Here is a 17682-nt window from a genome sequence, read left to right on the forward strand (position 1 = left end):
CCCTGTGGGCCTGCTGAGCAGCATTGAGTCCCATACGTCCCACGGAGGCTCTCTGTGTCTGCAGAGTCTCGGGCAACACACTATACGTTACTTCAGGAGAGCTACATTTCCAGAGCACTCGAACAGCATCAGAACTACATTTCTAGGCAGTCCACCATGCCCTGGAAGTCTTCGACATTGCCCTCGTCAGAGCTGCCCAGAGAAAACACTCTGCTTAGAATTTATCGAGGACCTCGTACCTGAAGTCACTCTATTCAAGGAGAAATACAGCATCTTAACATGCTGTGTCATTCACAGGGCAAGAAACGTGAGAACTTGCCTCGAGGTAAGGCCATGAAATGCTTTGCAGAAGCGGAGGCGTGTAGCAGTTTCCATGTGGCCGTAGACGCATATCTTCAGCATTTTAAAGCCAGTACGCTTTTCAGGACACCCAGGTGCCTCGCCTGGAAACCCTATTCCCTGCAAGAACACTGAGTACCCTCAGGCTCCCCTGACCCTTCTAAGCAATATCCAGGCCAGGAGCTTTCAGACTCACAGTGTGTATGTCGAGTGTAGGGTAACACAGTGCACTCTTATTGGGACATCTTGATATAGCCAGCAATCGCCCAGGTTCACGAGCACCTTTAAGCAAGTTCCAATAGGCCGTGGAATTCGTTCTCATTCCCTAGTTTGAGCTGTACAGAGAGAAACAGTAAGCTTCTCCTTCCATTCAGGACCTCCTACCTGAAGTCACCCTGCCTCCTGAAGAAAGACGACCTCGTTTCTATTGAAACTAAAGCACAGTTTTTCCTGTAGCACGGCAGGCTTTTGAAGAGGCACGGGCCCAGAGGCCTAGCTAGGGCTTTCCTTGGTGAGGCCGTTCACCAGATGCAGAACACCCTGCCTCGAGAAGTTGATTCAGGGAAGCAACAACTGTGTACTCTGTGTCTCATTTGACTTGTTAAAAACCACAGAGATGTATGCTGCCTGTGCCCATTGAAATGGGGGCATGATGGGACTAGCCTTGCTTTTCGTTTGGAAACCTCCATTCTAGCTTCCGTGAAGCTCCCTGAAATTCTCTGCTGTTGACAGGCCTCTGGCCACTGTAGGCATGTGTCTGGGAAGAAAATGAGTTTTCTCTGGGTACACACGGAGCTTCATTGGCCGGGGTGGGGCTTTCCTTGCCATCCTCTAGAGCTAAAGGGAATCTCAACGTGAGTCCCTGCCTCGAGGTAAGGCCCTGAGTAGCCCTGCAGAAAGGGAGGCATGCAGCTCTTTCCATGAGCTCTTAGTGGAGGTCTGTTTTATTGAAAAGAATTACCCCTTTCAGGACTCCTACGCCCTTCGGGTGAGCATCATTTTGGTTCCAAGATCACTGACTCCCTCCACACCCCTGTGGGCCTGCTGAGCAGCATTGAGTCCCATACGTCCCACGGAGGCTCTCTGTGTCTGCAGAATCTCGGGCAACACACTATACGTTACTTCAGGAGAGCTACATTTCCAGAGCACTCGAACAGCATCAGAACTACATTTCTAGGCAGTCCACCATGCCCTGGAAGTCTTCGACATTGCCCTCGTCAGAGCTGCCCAGAGAAAACACTCTGCTTAGAATTTATCGAGGACCTCGTACCTGAAGTCACTCTATTCAAGGAGAAATACAGCATCTTAACATGCTGTGTCGTTCACAGGGCAAGAAACGTGAGAACTTGCCTCGAGGTAAGGCCATGAAATGCTTTGCAGAAGCGGAGGCGTGTAGCAGTTTCCATGTGGCCGTAGACGCATATCTTCAGCATTTTAAAGCCAGTACGCTTTTCAGGACACCCAGGTGCCTCGCCTGGAAACCCTATTCCCTGCAAGAACACTGAGTACCCTCAGGCTCCCCTGGCCCTTCTAAGCAATATCCAGGCCAGGAGCTTTCAGACTCACAGTGTGTATGTCGAGTGTAGGGTAACACAGTGCACTCTTATTGGGACATCTTGATATAGCCAGCAATCGCCCAGGTTCACGAGCACCTTTAAGCAAGTTCCAATAGGCCGTGGAATTCGTTCTCATTCCCTAGTTTGAGCTGTACAGAGAGAAACAGTAAGCTTCTCCTTCCATTCAGGACCTCCTACCTGAAGTCACCCTGCCTCCTGAAGAAAGACGACCTCGTTTCTATTGAAACTAAAGCACAGTTTTTCCTGTAGCACGGCAGGCTTTTGAAGAGGCACGGGCCCAGAGGCCTAGCTAGGGCTTTCCTTGGTGAGGCCGTTCACCAGATGCAGAACACCCTGCCTCGAGAAGTTGATTCAGGGAAGCAACAACTGTGTACTCTGTGTCTCATTTGACTTGTTAAAAACCACAGAGATGTATGCTGCCTGTGCCCATTGAAATGGGGGCATGATGGGACTAGCCTTGCTTTTCGTTTGGAAACCTCCATTCTAGCTTCCGTGAAGCTCCCTGAAATTCTCTGCTGTTGACAGGCCTCTGGCCACTGTAGGCATGTGTCTGGGAAGAAAATGAGTTTTCTCTGGGTACACACGGAGCTTCATTGGCCGGGGTGGGGCTTTCCTTGCCATCCTCTAGAGCTAAAGGGAATCTCAACGTGAGTCCCTGCCTCGAGGTAAGGCCCTGAGTAGCCCTGCAGAAAGGGAGGCATGCAGCTCTTTCCATGAGCTCTTAGTGGAGGTCTGTTTTATTGAAAAGAATTACCCCTTTCAGGACTCCTACGCCCTTCGGGTGAGCATCATTTTGGTTCCAAGATCACTGACTCCCTCCACACCCCTGTGGGCCTGCTGAGCAGCATTGAGTCCCATACGTCCCACGGAGGCTCTCTGTGTCTGCAGAGTCTCGGGCAACACACTATACGTTACTTCAGGAGAGCTACATTTCCAGAGCACTCGAACAGCATCAGAACTACATTTCTAGGCAGTCCACCATGCCCTGGAAGTCTTCGACATTGCCCTCGTCAGAGCTGCCCAGAGAAAACACTCTGCTTAGAATTTATCGAGGACCTCGTACCTGAAGTCACTCTATTCAAGGAGAAATACAGCATCTTAACATGCTGTGTCGTTCACAGGGCAAGAAACGTGAGAACTTGCCTCGAGGTAAGGCCATGAAATGCTTTACAGAAGCGGAGGCGTGTAGCAGTTTCCATGTGGCCGTAGACGCATATCTTCAGCATTTTAAAGCCAGTACGCTTTTCAGGACCCCCAGGTGCCTCGCCTGGAAACCCTATTCCCTGCAAGAACACTGAGTACCCTCAGGCTCCCCTGGCCCTTCTAAGCAATATCCAGGCCAGGAGCTTTCAGACTCACAGTGTGTATGTCGAGTGTAGGGTAACACAGTGCACTCTTATTGGGACATCTTGATATAGCCAGCAATCGCCCAGGTTCACGAGCACCTTTAAGCAAGTTCCAATAGGCCATGGAATTCGTTCTCATTCCCTAGTTTGAGCTGTACAGAGAGAAACAGTAAGCTTCTCCTTCCATTCAGGACCTCCTACCTGAAGTCACCCTGCCTCCTGAAGAAAGACGACCTCGTTTCTATTGAAACTAAAGCACAGTTTTTCCTGTAGCACGGCAGGCTTTTGAAGAGGCACGGGCCCAGAGGCCTAGCTAGGGCTTTCCTTGGTGAGGCCGTTCACCAGATGCAGAACACCCTGCCTCGAGAAGTTGATTCAGGGAAGCAACAACTGTGTACTCTGTGTCTCATTTGACTTGTTAAAAACCACAGAGATGTATGCTGCCTGTGCCCATTGAAATGGGGGCATGATGGGACTAGCCTTGCTTTTCGTTTGGAAACCTCCATTCTAGCTTCCGTGAAGCTCCCTGAAATTCTCTGCTGTTGACAGGCCTCTGGCCACTGTAGGCATGTGTCTGGGAAGAAAATGAGTTTTCTCTGGGTACACACGGAGCTTCATTGGCCGGGGTGGGGCTTTCCTTGCCATCCTCTAGAGCTAAAGGGAATCTCAACGTGAGTCCCTGCCTCGAGGTAAGGCCCTGAGTAGCCCTGCAGAAAGGGAGGCATGCAGCTCTTTCCATGAGCTCTTAGTGGAGGTCTGTTTTATTGAAAAGAATTACCCCTTTCAGGACTCCTACGCCCTTCGGGTGAGCATCATTTTGGTTCCAAGATCACTGACTCCCTCCACACCCCTGTGGGCCTGCTGAGCAGCATTGAGTCCCATACGTCCCACGGAGGCTCTCTGTGTCTGCAGAGTCTCGGGCAACACACTATACGTTACTTCAGGAGAGCTACATTTCCAGAGCACTCGAACAGCATCAGAACTACATTTCTAGGCAGTCCACCATGCCCTGGAAGTCTTCGACATTGCCCTCGTCAGAGCTGCCCAGAGAAAACACTCTGCTTAGAATTTATCGAGGACCTCGTACCTGAAGTCACTCTATTCAAGGAGAAATACAGCATCTTAACATGCTGTGTCGTTCACAGGGCAAGAAACGTGAGAACTTGCCTCGAGGTAAGGCCATGAAATGCTTTACAGAAGCGGAGGCGTGTAGCAGTTTCCATGTGGCCGTAGACGCATATCTTCAGCATTTTAAAGCCAGTACGCTTTTCAGGACCCCCAGGTGCCTCGCCTGGAAACCCTATTCCCTGCAAGAACACTGAGTACCCTCAGGCTCCCCTGGCCCTTCTAAGCAATATCCAGGCCAGGAGCTTTCAGACTCACAGTGTGTATGTCGAGTGTAGGGTAACACAGTGCACTCTTATTGGGACATCTTGATATAGCCAGCAATCGCCCAGGTTCACGAGCACCTTTAAGCAAGTTCCAATAGGCCATGGAATTCGTTCTCATTCCCTAGTTTGAGCTGTACAGAGAGAAACAGTAAGCTTCTCCTTCCATTCAGGACCTCCTACCTGAAGTCACCCTGCCTCCTGAAGAAAGACGACCTCGTTTCTATTGAAACTAAAGCACAGTTTTTCCTGTAGCACGGCAGGCTTTTGAAGAGGCACGGGCCCAGAGGCCTAGCTAGGGCTTTCCTTGGTGAGGCCGTTCACCAGATGCAGAACACCCTGCCTCGAGAAGTTGATTCAGGGAAGCAACAACTGTGTACTCTGTGTCTCATTTGACTTGTTAAAAACCACAGAGATGTATGCTGCCTGTGCCCATTGAAATGGGGGCATGATGGGACTAGCCTTGCTTTTCGTTTGGAAACCTCCATTCTAGCTTCCGTGAAGCTCCCTGAAATTCTCTGCTGTTGACAGGCCTCTGGCCACTGTAGGCATGTGTCTGGGAAGAAAATGAGTTTTCTCTGGGTACACACGGAGCTTCATTGGCCGGGGTGGGGCTTTCCTTGCCATCCTCTAGAGCTAAAGGGAATCTCAACGTGAGTCCCTGCCTCGAGGTAAGGCCCTGAGTAGCCCTGCAGAAAGGGAGGCATGCAGCTCTTTCCATGAGCTCTTAGTGGAGGTCTGTTTTATTGAAAAGAATTACCCCTTTCAGGACTCCTACGCCCTTCGGGTGAGCATCATTTTGGTTCCAAGATCACTGACTCCCTCCACACCCCTGTGGGCCTGCTGAGCAGCATTGAGTCCCATACGTCCCACGGAGGCTCTCTGTGTCTGCAGAGTCTCGGGCAACACACTATACGTTACTTCAGGAGAGCTACATTTCCAGAGCACTCGAACAGCATCAGAACTACATTTCTAGGCAGTCCATCATGCCCTGGAAGTCTTCGACATTTGCCTCGTCAGAGCTGCCCAGAGAAAACACTCTGCTTAGAATTTATCGAGGACCTCGTACCTGAAGTCACTCTATTCAAGGAGAAATACAGCATCTTAACATGCTGTGTCGTTCACAGGGCAAGAAACGTGAGAACTTGCCTCGAGGTAAGGCCATGAAATGCTTTGCAGAAGCGGAGGCGTGTAGCAGTTTCCATGTGGCCGTAGACGCATATCTTCAGCATTTTAAAGCCAGTACGCTTTTCAGGACACCCAGGTGCCTCGCCTGGAAACCCTATTCCCTGCAAGAACACTGAGTACCCTCAGGCTCCCCTGGCCCTTCTAAGCAATATCCAGGCCAGGAGCTTTCAGACTCACAGTGTGTATGTCGAGTGTAGGGTAACACAGTGCACTCTTATTGGGACATCTTGATATAGCCAGCAATCGCCCAGGTTCACGAGCACCTTTAAGCAAGTTCCAATAGGCCGTGGAATTCGTTCTCATTCCCTAGTTTGAGCTGTACAGAGAGAAACAGTAAGCTTCTCCTTCCATTCAGGACCTCCTACCTGAAGTCACCCTGCCTCCTGAAGAAAGACGACCTCGTTTCTATTGAAACTAAAGCACAGTTTTTCCTGTAGCACGGCAGGCTTTTGAAGAGGCACGGGCCCAGAGGCCTAGCTAGGGCTTTCCTTGGTGAGGCCGTTCACCAGATGCAGAACACCCTGCCTCGAGAAGTTGATTCAGGGAAGCAACAACTGTGTACTCTGTGTCTCATTTGACTTGTTAAAAACCACAGAGATGTATGCTGCCTGTGCCCATTGAAATGGGGGCATGATGGGACTAGCCTTGCTTTTCGTTTGGAAACCTCCATTCTAGCTTCGGTGAAGCTCCCTGAAATTCTCTGCTGTTGACAGGCCTCTGGCCACTGTAGGCATGTGTCTGGGAAGAAAATGAGTTTTCTCTGGCTACACATGGAACTTCATTGGCCGGGGTGGGACGCACCTTGCCATGCTCTAGAGCTAAAGGGAATCTAAACGTGAGCCCTTGGCTCGAGGTAAGGCCCTGAGTAGCCCTGCAGAACGGGAGGCATGCAGCTCTTTCCATTAGCTCTTAGTCGCTCTTCTGGTTTACTTTAAATGAAGTACCTTTTTTCAGGACTCCTAGGCCCCTCGGTTGAGCATCATTTTTGTTCCAAGGTCTCTGAGTATCTCCACACCCCTGTAGGCCTGCTGAGCAACAACGAGGCACATTGGTCCTCGGAGGTCCTCTGTGTCTGCTGAGTCATGGGCAACACACTGCACTCTTTCTTGTGATATCTTGATTCACAGCACTCGCACAGGTTCAAGAGCAATGTTCAACAAGTTCCAACATGCCGTGGAAGTCGCTCTCATTCCCTAGTTTGAGCTGTACAGAGAGAAACAGTAAGCTTCTCCTTCCATTCAGGACCTCCTACCTGAAGTCACCCTGCCTCTTGAAGAAAGACGACCTTCTTTGTATTGCAACTAAAGCACAGTTTTTCCTGTAGCACGGCAGGCTTTTGAAGCGGCACGGGTCCAGAGTCCTAGCCAGGGATTTCCTTGGTGAGGCCGTTCACTAGTTGCAGAACACCGTGCCTCGAGAAGTTGATTCAGGGAAGCAACAACTGTGTACTCTGTGTCTCATTTGACTTGTTAAAAACCACAGAGATGAATGCTGCCTGTGCCCATGGAAATGGGGTCATGAGGGTACTAGCCTTGCTTTCCGTTTGGAAACCTCCAATCTTGCTTCCGTGAAGCTCCCTGAAATTCTCTGCTGTTGACAGTCCTCTGGCCACTGTAGGCATGTGTCTGGGAAAAAAATGAGTTTTCTCTGGGTACACACGGAGCTTCATTGGCCGGGGTGGGGCTCTCCTTGCCATCCTCTAGAGCTAAAGGGAACCTCAACGTGAGTCCCTGCCTCGAGGTAAGGCCGTGAGTAGCCCTGCAGAAAGGGAGGCATGCAGCTCTTTCCATGAGCTCTTAGTGGAGGTCTGTTTTATTTAAAAGAATTACCCCTTTCAGGACTCCTACGCCCTTCGGGTGAGCATCATTTTGGTTCCAAGATCACTGACTCCCTCCACACCCCTGTGGGCCTGCTGAGCAGCATTGAGTCCCATACGTCCCACGGAGGCTCTCTGTGTCTGCAGAGTCTCGGGCAACACACTATACGTTACTTCAGGAGAGCTACATTTCCAGAGCACTCGAACAGCATCAAAACTACATTTCTAGGCAGTCCACCATGCCCTGGAAGTCTTCGACATTGCCCTCCTCAGAGCTGCCCAGAGAAAACACTCTGCTTAGAATTTATCGAGGACCTCGTACCTGAAGTCACTCTATTCAAGGAGAAATACAGCATCTTAACATGCTGTGTCGTTCACAGGGCAAGAAACGTGAGAACTTGCCTCGAGGTAAGGCCATGAAATGCTTTGCAGAAGCGGAGGCGTGTAGCAGTTTCCATGTGGCCGTAGACGCATATCTTCAGCATTTTAAAGCCAGTACGCTTTTCAGGACACCCAGGTGCCTCGCCTGGAAACCCTATTCCCTGCAAGAACACTGAGTACCCTCAGGCTCCCCTGACCCTTCTAAGCAATATCCAGGCCAGGAGCTTTCAGACTCAGTGTGTGTTTGTCGAGTGTAGGGTAACACAGTGCACTCTTATTGGGACATCTTGATATAGCCAGCTATCGCCCAGGTTCACGAGCACCTTTAAGCAAGTTCCAATAGGCCGTGGAATTCGTTCTCATTCCCTAGTTTGAGCTGTACAGAGAGAAACAGTAAGCTTCTCCTTCCATTCAGGACCTCCTACCTGAAGTCACCCTGCCTCCTGAAGAAAGACGACCTCGTTTCTATTGAAACTAAAGCACAGTTTTTCCTGTAGCACGGCAGGCTTTTGAAGAGGCACGGGCCCAGAGGCCTAGCTAGGGCTTTCCTTGGTGTGGCCGTTCACTAGATGCAGAACACACTGCCTCGAGAAGTAGATTCAGGGAAGCAACAACTGTGTACTCTGTGTCTGATTTGACTTGTTAAAAACCACAGAGATGTATGCTGCCTGTGCCCATGGAAATGGGGGCATGATGGGACTAGCCTTGCTTTTCGTTTGGAAACCTCCGTTCTAGCTTCGGTGAAGCTCCCTGAAATTCTCTGCTGTTGACAGGCCTCTGGCCACTGTAGGCAGTGTCTGGGAAGAAAATGAGTTTTCTCTGGCTACACACGGAACTTCATTGGCCGGGGTGGGGCGCACCTTGCCATGCTCTAGAGCTAAAGGGAATCTAAACGTGAGCCCTTGGCTCGAGGTAAGGCCCTGAGTAGCCCTGCAGAACGGGAGGCATGCAACTCATTCCATTAGCTCTTAGTCCCTCTTCTGGTTTACTTTAAATGAAGTACCTTTTTTCAGGACTCCTAGGCCCCTCGGTTTAGCATCATTTTTGTTCCAAGGTCTCTGAGTATCTCCACACCCCTGTAGGCCTGCTGAGCAACAACGAGGCACATTGGTCCTCGGAGGTCCTCTGTGTCTGCTGAGTCATGGGCAACACACTGCACTGTTTCTTGTGATATCTTGATTCACAGCACTCGCACAGGTTCAAGAGCAATGTTCAACAAGTTCCAACATGCCGTGGAAGTCGCTCTTATTCCCTAGTTTGAGCTGTACAGAGAGAAACAGTAAGCTTCTCCTTCCATTCAGGACCTCCTACCTGAAGTCACCCTGCCTCTTGAAGAAAGACGACCTTCTTTGTATTGCAACTAAAGCACAGTTTTTCCTGTAGCACGGCAGGCTTTTGAAGAGGCACGGGCCCAGAGGCCTAGCTAGGGCTTTCCTTGGTGTGGCCGTTCACTAGATGCAGAACACCCTGCCTCGAGAAGTTGATTCAGGGAAGCAACAACTGTGTACTCTGTGTCTCATTTGACTTGTTAAAAACCACAGAGATGTATGCTGCCTGTGCCCATGGAAATGGTGGCATGATGGGACTAGCCTTGCTTTTCGTTTGGAAACCTCCATTCTAGCTTCCGTGAAGCTCCCTGAAATTCTCTGCTGTTGACAGTCCTCTGGCCACTGTAGGCATGTGTCTGGGAAAAAAATGAGTTTTCTCTGGGTACACACGGAGCTTCATTGGCCGGGGTGGGGCTTTCCTTGCCATCCTCTAGAGCTAAAGGGAATCTCAACGTGAGTCCCTGCCTCGAGGTAAGGCCCTGAGTAGCCCTGCAGAAAGGGAGGCATGCAGCTCTTTCCATGAGCTCTTAGTGGAGGTCTGTTTTATTAAAAAGAATTACCCCTTTCAGGACTCCTACGCCCTTCGGGTGAGCATCATTTTGGTTCCAAGATCACTGACTCCCTCCACACCCCTGTGGGCCTGCTGAGCAGCATTGAGTCCCATACGTCCCACGGAGGCTCTCTGTGTCTGCAGAGTCTCGGGCAACACACTATACGTTACTTCAGGAGAGCTACATTTCCAGAGCACTCGAACAGCATCAGAACTACATTTCTAGGCAGTCCAAAATGCCCTGGAAGTCTTCGACATTGCCCTCGTCAGAGCTGCCCAGAGAAAACACTCTGCTTAGAATTTATCGAGGACCTCGTACCTGAAGTCACTCTATTCAAGGAGAAATACAGCATCTTAACATGCTGTGTCGTTCACAGGGCAAGAAACGTGAGAACTTGCCTCGAGGTAAGGCCATGAAATGCTTTGCAGAAGCAGAGGCGTGTAGCAGTTTCCATGTGACCGTAGACGCATATCTTCAGCATTTTAAAGCCAGTACGCTTTTCAGGACACCCAGGTGCCTCGCCTGGAAACCCTATTCCCTGCAAGAACACTGAGTACCCTCAGGCTCCCCTGGCCCTTCTAAGCAAAATCCAGGCCAAGAGCTCTCAGACTCAGAGTGTGTATGTCGAGTGTAGGGTAACAAAGTGCACTCTTATTGGGACATCTTGATATAGCCAGCAATCGCCCAGGTTCACGAGCACCTTTAAGCAAGTTCCAGTAGGCCGTGGAATTCGTTCTCATTCCCTAGTTTGAGCTGTACAGAGAGAAACAGTAAGCTTCTCCTTCCATTCAGGACCTCCTACCTGAACTCACCCTGCCTCCTGAAGAAAGACGACCTCGTTTCTATTGAAACTAAAGCACAGTTTTTCCTGTAGCACGGCAGGCTTTTGAAGCGGCACGGGTCCAGAGTCCTAGCCAGGAATTTCCTTGGTGAGGCCGTTCACTAGTTGCAGAACACCGTGCCTCGAGAAGTTGATTCAGGGAAGCAACAACTGTGTACTCTGTGTCTCATTTGACTTGTTAAAAACCACAGAGATGTATGCTGCCTGTGCCCATGGAAATGGGGGCATGATGGGACTAGCCTTGCTTTTCGTTTGGAAACCTCCATTCTAGCTTCGGTGAAGCTCCCTGAAATTCTCTGCTGTTGACAGGCCTCTGGCCACTGTAGGCATGTGTCTGGGAAGAAAATGAGTTTTCTCTGGCTACACATGGAACTTCATTGGCCGAGGTGGGACGCACCTTGCCATGCTCTAGAGCTAAAGGGAATCTAAACGTGAGCCCTTGGCTCGAGGTAAGGCCCTGAGTAGCCCTGCAGAACGGGAGGCATGCAGCTCTTTCCATTAGCTCTTAGTCGCTCTTCTGGTTTACTTTAAATGAAGTACCTTTTTTCAGGACTCCTAGGCCCCTCGGTTGAGCATCATTTTTGTTCCAAGGTCTCTGAGTATCTCCACACCCCTGTAGGCCTGCTGAGCAACAACGAGGCACATTGGTCCTCGGAGGTCCTCTGTGTCTGCTGAGTCATGGGCAACACACTGCACTCTTTCTTGTGATATCTTGATTCACAGCACTCGCACAGGTTCAAGAGCAATGTTCAACAAGTTCCAACATGCCGTGGAAGTCGCTCTCATTCCCTAGTTTGAGCTGTACAGAGAGAAACAGTAAGCTTCTCCTTCCATTCAGGACCTCCTACCTGAAGTCACCCTGCCTCTTGAAGAAAGACGACCTTCTTTGTATTGCAACTAAAGCACAGTTTTTCCTGTAGCACGGCAGGCTTTTGAAGCGGCACGGGTCCAGAGTCCTAGCCAGGGATTTCCTTGGTGAGGCCGTTCACTAGTTGCAGAACACCGTGCCTCGAGAAGTTGATTCAGGGAAGCAACAACTGTGTACTCTGTGTCTCATTTGACTTGTTAAAAACCACAGAGATGAATGCTGCCTGTGCCCATGGAAATGGGGTCATGAGGGTACTAGCCTTGCTTTCCGTTTGGAAACCTCCATTCTTGCTTCCGTGAAGCTCCCTGAAATTCTCTGCTGTTGACAGTCCTCTGGCCACTGTAGGCATGTGTCTGGGAAAAAATGAGTTTTCTCTGGGTACACACGGAGCTTCATTGGCCGGGGTGGGGCTCTCCTTGCCATCCTCTAGAGCTAAAGGGAATCTCAACGTGAGTCCCTGCCTCGAGGTAGGGCCCTGAGTAGCCCTGCAGAAAGGGAGGCATGCAGCTCTTTCCATGAGCTCTTAGTGGAGGTCTGTTTTATTTAAAAGAATTACCCCTTTCAGGACTCCTACGCCCTTCGGGTGAGCATCATTTTGGTTCCAAGATCACTGACTCCCTCCACACCCCTGTGGGCCTGCTGAGCAGCATTGAGTCCCATAAGTCCCACGGAGGCTCTCTGTGTCTGCAGAGTCTCGGGCAACACACTATACGTTACTTCAGGAGAGCTACATTTCCAGAGCACTCGAACAGCATCAAAACTACATTTCTAGGCAGTCCAACATGCCCTGGAAGTCTTCGACATTGCCCTCGTCAGAGCTGCCCAGAGAAAACACTCTGCTTAGAATTTATCGAGGACCTCGTACCTGAAGTCACTCTATTCAAGGAGAAATACAGCATCTTAACATGCTGTGTCGTTCACAGGGCAAGAAACGTGAGAACTTGCCTCGAGGTAAGGCCATGAAATGCTTTGCAGAAGCGGAGGCGTGTAGCAGTTTCCATGTGGCCGTAGACGCATATCTTCAGCATTTTAAAGCCAGTACGCTTTTCAGGACACCCAGGTGCCTCGCCTGGAAACCATATTCCCTGCAAGAACACTGAGTACCCTCAGGCTATCCTGGCCCTTCTAAGCAAAATCCAGGCCAAGAGCTTTCAGACTCAGAGTGTGTATGTCGAGTGTAGGGTAACACAGTGCACTCTTATTGGGACATCTTGATATAGCCAGCAATCGCCCAGGTTCACGAGCACCTTTAAGCAAGTTCCAATAGGCCGTGGAATTCGTTCTCATTCCCTAGTTTGAGCTGTACAGAGAGAAACAGTAAGCTTCTCCTTCCATTCAGGACCTCCTACCTGAAGTCACCCTGCCTCCTGAAGAAAGACGACCTCGTTTCTATTGAAACTAAAGCCCAGTTTTTCCTGTAGCACGGCAGGCTTTTGAAGAGGCACGGGCCCAGAGGCCTAGCTAGGGCTTTCCTTGGTGTGGCCGTTCACTAGATGCAGAACACCCTGCCTCGAGAAGTTGATTCAGGGAAGCAACAACTGTGTACTCTGTGTCTGATTTGACTTGTTAAAAACCACAGAGATGTATGCTGCCTGTGCCCATGGAAATGGGGTCATGAGGGTACTAGCCTTGCTTTCCGTTTGGAAGCCTCCATTCTTGCTTCCGTGAAGCTCCCTGAAATTCTCTGCTGTTGACAGTCCTCTGGCCACTGTAGGCATGTGTCTGGGAAAAAAATGAGTTTTCTCTGGGTACACAAGGAGCTTCATTGGCCGGGGTGGGGCTCTCCTTGCCATCCTCTAGAGCTAAAGGGAATCTCAACGTGAGTCCCTGCCTCGAGGTAAGGCCCTGAGTAGCCCTGCAGAAAGGGAGGCATGCAGCTCTTTCCATGAGCTCTTAGTGGAGGTCTGTTTTATTGAAAAGAATTACCCCTTTCAGGACTCCTACGCCCTTCGGGTGAGCATCATTTTGGTTGCAAGATCACTGACTCCCTCCACACCCCTGTGGGCCTGCTGAGCAGCATTGAGTCCCATACGTCCCACGGAGGCTCTCTGTGTCTGCAGAGTCTCGGGCAACACACTATACGTTACTTCAGGAGAGCTACATTTCCAGAGCACTCGAACAGCATCAAAACTACATTTCTAGGCAGTCCAACATGCCCTGGAAGTCTTCGACATTGCCCTCGTCAGAGCTGCCCAGAGAAAACACTCTGCTTAGAATTTATCGAGGACCTCGTACCTGAAGTCACTCTATTCAAGGAGAAATACAGCATCTTAACATGCTGTGTCGTTCACAGGGCAAGAAACGTGAGAACTTGCCTCGAGGTAAGGCCATGAAATGCTTTGCAGAAGCAGAGGCGTGTAGCAGTTTCCATGTGGCCGTAGACGCATATCTTCAGCATTTTAAAGCCAGTACGCTTTTCAGGACACCCAGGTGCCTCGCCTGGAAACCCTATTCCCTGCAAGAACACTGAGTACCCTCAGGCTCCCCTGGCCCTTCTAAGCAAAATCCAGGCCAAGAGCTTTCAGACTCAGAGTGTGTATGTCGAGTGTAGGGTAACAAAGTGCACTCTTATTGGGACATCTTGATATAGCCAGCAATCGCCCAGGTTCACGAGCACCTTTAAGCAAGTTCCAGTAGGCCATGGAATTCGTTCTCATTCCCTAGTTTGAGCTGTACAGAGAGAAACAGTAAGCTTCTCCTTCCATTCAGGACCTCCTACCTGAAGTCACCCTGCCTCTTGAAGAAAGACGACCTCGTTTCTATTGAAACTAAAGCACAGTTTTTCCTGTAGCACGGCAGGCTTTTGAAGAGGCACGGGCCCAGAGGCCTAGCTAGGGCTTTCCTTGGTGTGGCCGTTCACTAGATGCAGAACACCCTGCCTCGAGAAGTTGATTCAGGGAAGCAACAACTGTGTACTCTGTGTCTCATTTGACTTGTTAAAAACCACAGAGATGTATGCTGCCTGTGCCCATGGAAATGGGGGCATGATGGGACTAGCCTTGCTTTTCGTTTGGAAACCTCCATTCTAGCTTCGGTGAAGCTCCCTGAAATTCTCTGCTGTTGACAGTCCTCTGGCCACTGTAGGCATGTGTCTGGGAAGAAAATGAGTTTTCTCTGGCTACACACGGAACTTCATTGGCCGGGGTGGGACGCACCTTGCCATGCTCTAGAGCTAAAGGGAATCTCAACGTGAGCCCTTGGCTCGAGGTAAGGCCCTGAGTAGCCCTGCAGAACGGGAGGCATGCAGCTCTTTCCATTAGCTCTTAGTCGCTCTTCTGGTTTACTTTAAATGAAGTACCTTTTTTCAGGACTCCTAGGCCCCTCGGTTGAGCATCATTTTTGTTCCAAGGTCTCTGAGTATCTCCACACCCCTGTAGGCCTGCTGAGCAACAACGAGGCACATTGGTCCTCGGAGGTCCTCTGTGTCTGCTGAGTCATGGGCAACATACTGCACTCTTTCTTGTGATATCTTGATTCACAGCACTCGCACAGTTTCAAGAGCAATGTTCAACAAGTTCCAACATGCCGTGGAAGTCGCTCTCATTCCCTAGTTTGAGCTGTACAGAGAGAAACAGTAAGCTTCTCCTTCCATTCAGGACCTCCTACCTGAAGTCACCCTGCCTCTTGAAGAAAGACGACCTTCTTTGTATTGCAACTAAAGCACAGTTTTTCCTGTAGCACGGCAGGCTTTTGAAGCGGCACGGGTCCAGAGTCCTAGCCAGGGATTTCCTTGGTGAGGCCATTCACTAGTTGCAGAACACCGTGCCTCGAGAAGTTGATTCAGGGAAGCAACAACTGTGTACTCTGTGTCTCATTTGACTTGTTAAAAACCACAGAGATGAATGCTGCCTGTGCCCATGGAAATGGGGTCATGAGGGTACTAGCCTTGCTTTCCGTTTGGAAACCTCCATTCTTGCTTCCGTGAAGCTCCCTGAAATTCTCTGCTGTTTACAGTCCTCTGGCCACTGTAGGCATGTGTCTGGGAAAAAAATGAGTTTTCTCTGGGTACACACGGAGCTTCATTGGCCGGGGTGGGGCTCTCCTTGCCATCCTCTAGAGCTAAAGGGAATCTCAACGTGAGTCCCTGCCTCGAGGTAAGGCCCTGAGTAGCCTTGCAGAAAGGGAGGCATGCAGCTCTTTCCATGAGCTCTTAGTGGAAGTCTGTTTTATTTAAAAGAATTACCCCTTTCAGGACTCCTACGCCCTTCGGGTGAGCATCATTTTGGTTCCAAGATCACTGACTCCCTCCACACCCCTGTGGGCCTGCTGAGCAGCATTGAGTCCCATAAGTCCCACGGAGGCTCTCTGTGTCTGCAGAGTCTCGGGCAACACACTATACGTTACTTCAGGAGAGCTACATTTCCAGAGCACTCGAACAGCATCAAAACTACATTTCTAGGCAGTCCAACATGCCCTGGAAGTCTTCGACATTGCCCTCGTCAGAGCTGCCCAGAGAAAACACTCTGCTTAGAATTTATCGAGGACCTCGTACCTGAAGTCACTCTATTCAAGGAGAAATACAGCATCTTAACATGCTGTGTCGTTCACAGGGCAAGAAACGTGAGAACTTGCCTCGAGGTAAGGCCATGAAATGCTTTGCAGAAGCGGAGGCGTGTAGCAGTTTCCATGTGGCCGTAGACGCATATCTTCAGCATTTTAAAGCCAGTACGCTTTTCAGGACACCCAGGTGCCTCGCCTGGAAACCATATTCCCTGCAAGAACACTGAGTACCCTCAGGCTATCCTGGCCCTTCTAAGCAAAATCCAGGCCAAGAGCTTTCAGACTCAGAGTGTGTATGTCGAGTGTAGGGTAACACAGTGCACTCTTATTGGGACATCTTGATATAGCCAGCAATCGCCCAGGTTCACGAGCACCTTTAAGCAAGTTCCAATAGGCCGTGGAATTCGTTCTCATTCCCTAGTTTGAGCTGTACAGAGAGAAACAGTAAGCTTCTCCTTCCATTCAGGACCTCCTACCTGAAGTCACCCTGCCTCCTGAAGAAAGACGACCTCGTTTCTATTGAAACTAAAGCCCAGTTTTTCCTGTAGCACGGCAGGCTTTTGAAGAGGCACGGGCCCAGAGGCCTAGCTAGGGCTTTCCTTGGTGTGGCCGTTCACTAGATGCAGAACACCCTGCCTCGAGAAGTTGATTCAGGGAAGCAACAACTGTGTACTCTGTGTCTGATTTGACTTGTTAAAAACCACAGAGATGTATGCTGCCTGTGCCCATGGAAATGGGGTCATGAGGGTACTAGCCTTGCTTTCCGTTTGGAAGCCTCCATTCTTGCTTCCGTGAAGCTCCCTGAAATTCTCTGCTGTTGACAGTCCTCTGGCCACTGTAGGCATGTGTCTGGGAAAAAAATGAGTTTTCTCTGGGTACACAAGGAGCTTCATTGGCCGGGGTGGGGCTCTCCTTGCCATCCTCTAGAGCTAAAGGGAATCTCAACGTGAGTCCCTGCCTCGAGGTAAGGCCCTGAGTAGCCCTGCAGAAAGGGAGGCATGCAGCTCTTTCCATGAGCTCTTAGTGGAGGTCTGTTTTATTGAAAAGAATTACCCCTTTCAGGACTCCTACGCCCTTCGGGTGAGCATCATTTTGGTTGCAAGATCACTGACTCCCTCCACACCCCTGTGGGCCTGCTGAGCAGCATTGAGTCCCATACGTCCCACGGAGGCTCTCTGTGTCTGCAGAGTCTCGGGCAACACACTATACGTTACTTCAGGAGAGCTACATTTCCAGAGCACTCGAACAGCATCAAAACTACATTTCTAGGCAGTCCAACATGCCCTGGAAGTCTTCGACATTGCCCTCGTCAGAGCTGCCCAGAGAAAACACTCTGCTTAGAATTTATCGAGGACCTCGTACCTGAAGTCACTCTATTCAAGGAGAAATACAGCATCTTAACATGCTGTGTCGTTCACAGGGCAAGAAACGTGAGAACTTGCCTCGAGGTAAGGCCATGAAATGCTTTGCAGAAGCAGAGGCGTGTAGCAGTTTCCATGTGGCCGTAGACGCATATCTTCAGCATTTTAAAGCCAGTACGCTTTTCAGGACACCCAGGT

This window comes from Balaenoptera physalus, assembly GCF_965194825.1.
Source record: "Balaenoptera physalus genome assembly, chromosome: 9".
Lineage (NCBI taxonomy): Eukaryota > Metazoa > Chordata > Mammalia > Artiodactyla > Balaenopteridae > Balaenoptera > Balaenoptera physalus.